This window comes from Pseudophryne corroboree, chromosome 7 (genome assembly GCF_028390025.1).
Source record: "Pseudophryne corroboree isolate aPseCor3 chromosome 7, aPseCor3.hap2, whole genome shotgun sequence".
Lineage (NCBI taxonomy): Eukaryota > Metazoa > Chordata > Amphibia > Anura > Myobatrachidae > Pseudophryne > Pseudophryne corroboree.
The window spans coordinates 338,432,725-338,438,724 of record NC_086450.1 but is presented as its reverse complement, the minus strand read 5'-3'; the positions used below and the strand labels follow the sequence as shown (position 1 = coordinate 338,438,724).

General features: G+C 44.7%; 1 long non-coding RNA gene across 2 annotated transcripts in view; it reads right to left on the bottom strand.

Annotated features, from left to right (window-relative positions):
- Positions 1–610: 610 nt before the first annotated feature.
- LOC134943651 (uncharacterized) overlaps positions 611–6,000 on the bottom strand; it is a 77,398-nt gene continuing 72,008 nt past the window's right edge. Inside the window, exons 2-3 of one of the 2 annotated variants that reach the window (XR_010181661.1) lie at positions 2,924–3,108; positions 611–1,623 (exon numbers count right to left, since the gene is read on the bottom strand). This is a non-coding gene — a long non-coding RNA (uncharacterized LOC134943651). The remainder of the gene's footprint in view (positions 1,624–2,923; positions 3,109–6,000) is intronic. The other variant, XR_010181662.1, reaches the window with a different exon arrangement.

The following is a 6,000-nucleotide window of genomic DNA, read 5'->3' as shown; positions in this document are numbered from 1 at the left end:
GCCCAAATTGCTTTCTTCACTTTCCCGGAAAATTTGCTTTTAGCCATGATAACAAACAAAAGCTCAAAGTTCGTTTAGAAGCATGAAGTAAAATTTTGGAATCCCAAGGGACAGCCACTGGGATAGGTAGATGCGGAAAATCTGCTGAAAATCCTCCCCCATCCTTCACAGTGCAGCAAAAGATGGGTCCGGGAAGGAGGATGATCAGTCATCCCTGCTGCAGCTGATCTCTGCACATGCAGAGATCAGCCGAACAGTGCACTTTACTTTCCAGTGCATGCGATCCAAAGTTGGCGTTCACATGGCATTTTGAGAAGTTATGCGACCATACCAGCATCAGCTAGACGAGGTCACATCCCATGCGGCCATACCAGTTAAAGTGTTAAATTATTTTGTAGACTCAAATGTAATAGATTCATACAAATGTCATATTTGGAAAGATCAATCCACTCAATTCTATTGTATTGCGGCATGCAGCATCATGATGAAAACAAATCCAAATCCAAGATCCCTAAGATTTGAGGGGAATACAGACCACAAAAAATCTGGTTCTGATAATCTGTTTAAAATATTTTTATTGATGTTAACATTTAAATGTAAAGAGCAACAGAATATTATAATGCTATATAAATAAATACTAAGAAATAAATATTAACATATGAAAGTACTTGGAAGATAAATGATAATAAAAATGTATAATGTTTATCCTCCAACATGACCCATTCCACTAGGTACAACATGCTCTGCTCCTGGACTTCCTTGCCAGTGGCAGTTGCAGAGGTTGGGCTGCAGCGCAGTACAGAATTCAAATAGGGGAGCCACACAAACTGCCAGTGAGTCCCAGACGGTGATGTTTGGCAGTGTTTGGGGTGGCAGTTGGTGTGGCTTCCCTACTTGAATCTTGTACTGCAACTGCCACTGGCAAGGAAGTCCAGCAACAGAATTTTGTACATTATGGAATGGGTCATGTTGGAGGGTATGAAAATGCATAAGGTAGGATAAGCATTGAGAAAGAGGTGATCAGTAGCTCTGCAAAATAAATGTATAAACATAAACATTTGATCCAGAATTCCATTTACAAAGAACATAAAAATGCAGTAATCAAGATAACAATCAAATATAACTGCTGATAATCTGCTGTAAAAAATTAAACCAAAAACTGGATTGGTTGCTATGGTTGCTATGTTCAGAAAAACACACAAACCTGTTAAAAGTAGTTCCTTAGCTCTGGTCAGAACCTGTATTTTATCTATATTCTGGTTTTATGAATTATTGATTTTTGAAGCTGTAACTTTAATTGATATTGCGATGTACAAAGTCCATCCACTCTTCTATATGACATAAAAAAAAAGATATACAGTAAACATTACACCTGCTGCCTAGTAAACATGATGAAAAACAAGATTCCAAAGTATATACACAAATTTCATAGGCAAGATCTGGGAACAGTGGAATTTTATACAGTTTTTCCCAAAATGAATTAGCTGTAATCAGAGGAGATTGTGACTATTTGGAGCATTTCCTGTCTCCTTGGCAGCTGAATCTTTGATTTGTATTCTGTGATTTTAAATGAGATTCCAAGCATCTTCCACAGATTTGATTGATATTGCACACGAGGACACTCTGTAAAATGATACAGTATAGATCAAAGCATGAGAGATAATTTTCACAGAAATACATGTAGTGAAGGTGAGTTATGAGTCTTTGTTTCACAGTTTATGGAACACAATTTAGTTTAGAGCCTAAATCTGTCACCTCAGCATTGTTTATCAAAGTGCATCCAATACGTTCTTGCCTCGGGAACATTGTTAAGTTGGAGGTAGAAGACTGAGCAGGGACAAATACGCAGTCGATAATACCCATACACAGCGTGAGTCAACAGTCAGTGACTCTTTTATTGCATATGTATTTGGCTCTATCAGCACACTGAATTCATCTGAACGGTTTACGTACCCCCCGAGCCAGGAAGACACAAGAAAACCCTGAATTGTAAATGTAAGATAATTTGATTTATAGCAGTGCTGTCCAGATATAATAAGTGCTCATTTATGTTAGTACTATGCGCTTGAGGTATAGAATATTTTTTAGTAAAAATTGTACAGGCTATATTAAAGTTGTCACAGAATGCAGAGCCACCAAGAAGCCTTGTCACGTTGTTTTGTACACTTTGAAAGGGACCAGACTGAAAAACAAGGCACAGTACATCAACCTTTTGTCTAGAATGTGTTGGTGTTCATTTTCATATATAACCCCAAACTGCACAGACTAGGATCCTGGGGTTTACACAGCTCTCAATACACCTCAGAATGTGGTTCCCTCACCGCTCAAACCAAGTGTGGACCTCAATGTAATCTCCCATTAGCCCAGAGTCACTGTGTGTATAACGCTGGGCGGAGTCTGGAGTCAGAGTCATACACTCAAATCATCTGCAGGGAGCTACACCATTTCCTGTGTCAGCAGCAGAGTGAGGTACAATATGCACAGTGATACTACTTACAGTATAGGGAGGTGTACATGGACAGCGGTAGCAGCAGCGACAGGTACACTATGGACACTGACAGCATCTGCAGGTAGGGTAACACCATGGATACTGACGGTACTTGCAGGCAGCAGGTTGCCGCCCGGCGCTCCTCTCCCAGCTACATAACTTGGCTGCCTGTTGACCCCCACTCCCCTGGCCAAACCCCTAGCGCAGCAACAAAGAGTGGTGCCATGATGGGCGCCAGAAAATACTGATGGTACTTGCAGGCAGCAGGTTGCTGCACGCCGCACCTCTCCCGGATACATAACTTGCCTGCCTGTTGACCCCCACACACCAGGGCTAACTCCTGCCACTGCAACACAGGTTGGTGCCATGCTGGGCGCCATGCGGGACGGGACATGTGCTGTGGACCACCTCTAACACATATTTATCAACAATCACCTTTTCGGCAGTGCCGGAGCTCCCACCGTCTGCAGCCTAGGTCTGCCCGTTGATCTGCTCCAGGGTAAGCGCGATGCCTGGCGGAACACAGCCAGACCACTGAACGGCTGTCACGATAAGACCACCTGCTGCAGACAGACACAGTGAAGGCATGAGGCCCGTCAGGCGGAACATACCATATACCTCTGAGAAATGGGAGAAAATTAACTGTGCTGTATATGTGTGTCTAAGCTGCTCAGTATATTATTAACATTGATACATTGGAAAACGAGTGCTATAAGTATACTGAATGTGGCACCTGTAAGGAAAAAAAAGAGTGGTTAAAAGATATGTTTACAGCCCCCCCTTCCAGGGTACTTAGAGTGACCACAGTTCTTACGGGTCAGCTACTGTTGGTGGAACCTGTCCCTGGCTCTCCCTACCTTGCGGTTTTAGATGTTTCCACCTTCGTATCCCAACCACGTTGGATCTCCAGTTGTTTATTTCAGGGCACCACTGATCACTGCGTCCAGCAATCGCGGGTCTCAGCGAGTTACGCCACGGCAAGCCAACGTCACCCGCTGAGACCCGCCAAGACCCATTGCTACTGACCCGCAGCTCCCGCTCACAGCAGCTGAATCAACATCTCACAACACCAGCGAGGGGTTTACATGCACAAAATACAAGCTCATTATTAAGTCACAGATATGTCACACATGACAGCAAAGGGAATCACACTGGTACGTCACACCTATACTCCACGCCTATAGCTACTGAGTACTCCCCACCACTCCACTCTGTCACCCTCATCCTGCTCACTAACCGCCTGTCTGTGTACTGGTGACATCATACCCTGCACACATAACCTCCCAATACCCTCCCCCATCCACCCAACCACTTAATGTGGCCCTCCCCCACACATGGCACCTCCGGTGACCCTCCCCAATCCCCCTGTCCACCGCATCCGCAAATCCCCCAAGCATAACACCTCCCAACCCATCCCCCACCCCTCAGGTCGCAGCATATACAGACTCCCTCCCACAATATACATACATATATACTCCCCCAATCACAGCACCTACTAGGTGATTCATTATGCCCTGCGTGCGCTGTGTCCATTTTAAATATACAGATTTCCAAATACATACATCATCATCATTATCAACAACATTTATTTACAATAAATATGGCATGGTAGTGTGCCAGTTATATCATACAAATACATACAGGAACAAGAGAACAACCTACTCCATCAGTAAAATCCTAATGCAAGATGAGACATGGGAAAATAGTAATTATACAGTACCAGGCAAAAACGCAGACAAGGAGGTGAGGACAGGACATCTCTAGCCGATATTCTGAGCACCGACATTGTGCATGTCACTCTAAGGTGGACTTGACAGATTGAAATTTTTGTCTCATCAATTTGGACTGGGAGTACCAGGGGTGAGGAGCACAGATGGAGTCCTGCAAGCAGTAGGAGATGATAGGTGAGATGCAGTGGTGCAAGTAGAAATATTTTCGTAGTGGTACTGAGTGCCGAAAAATGGGCGTGGTCATGTGTGTGCGTGTGTGTGTGTGTGTGAGGGGGCATGTCCACATGCTGCTAGTGGGAGTGGCTACATGACACTAGCGACGTGGCCACACGACAGACCCTTTTTTTTGGAATCTGGAGGCAAGGCAAAAAATATATAGTAATGCCTCCAGTATAATAGAAATATATAGTAATACCCCCAATTTAATAACAATATATAGTAATGCCTCCATTATAACAGGAAAATACAGCCACTGTCGCACTCCCAGACACACTGACAAAGGGGAGGAGCCGTCATGCTGCCAAGCACCATGGTCTTGTTGCTTTGTGGCACATTATAATTGTGGTAATAGCAAAGTGGGTGGCAGGTGGTACTGAGTACCCACTGCCAAATTCTTAAGGGTACTCCATACCTGAGCGTACCCGCATACTTGCACCGTTGGGTGAGAGAGAAAAGTGAGGGTCATTTGTATTTTTTAACAAGATGTAGAAGAAGAAGCACTGCAGAGAGTGTTATAGGTGAGAGTAAGCCATTTGAATTGTATTTTGGAGGGAATGTGGAGCCAGTGAAGGAATTTGCATAGAATTCTTGTGACGCCACATTCAGGACAGACTGCTGGAGGGACACTTGAGTGACATGCAGACCAGAGAGGAGGAGATTGCAGTAATCAAGGCATGTATGGGACCTACAGGAATACTTCGGACTGTAGATATTCCATATAAGGTTATATTTTACATAAATCAGAGCCATAACTAAATTGAGTATGCCTATTGGTTTCTTTGCACAGCCGGAGACAGTTTATTTTATTCCTGGTAGCTCAGCCTTTGTGTTCCATCCACATCACATTTTCACAACATTTTAGTACCCTGCTGCCAACTGAACTCAGTTGTTGTGGGGGTGATAAATGTGCTCCATGCGACTAAAGGACACAGGAAGCGGAGCTTTGGATGGCTTGGGGGCAGAGCTCTGGGCAATTAGGGGGCAGGGCTTCAGACTGCTCTGTGGGTGGTGCCAGGGTCGGACTGGGACTAAAAATAGGCCCTGGCATTTAAAGCATACAGGTCCACCTTGGCATCAGCTTCTGCTCCTAGCAGAGACTCCTACCTGTGATGGGAGAGAGGAGGTATAGGAGGATATGAGAGAGGAGACGTGGGGGGAGAGAGAGGGGAATAGGGGTAGACAGGAGAGAAAGAGTCATGGGTGGTGGTAAAATATGGAATATCAGTACAACACCCAGCATTACAGTGTTCATTTGCATGTATCGCGGCTCCGGAGCTGACGCTGAGCCATGCGCAGCATCTTCTCTACAGTTGGAGTCAGACTGCACAGCTGCACAGTCCTCCGTCCCTTACCACCTGAGACAACGCCTGATAAGTACCGCTATCACTGCTGTTATCTTGTATGATATAAGGTGCCCAATTACCTATATCAATACTGCATCTGAGTCACCTGTGTTTACTGAATAAACCTGCATTACTGTTTAAGGTCATTAAGTGCGTGGGCTGATGTTACTGCTCCTGGCAATCCTGCCAACAGGTTATGGGCCCAGTCCCACGCCCCAGA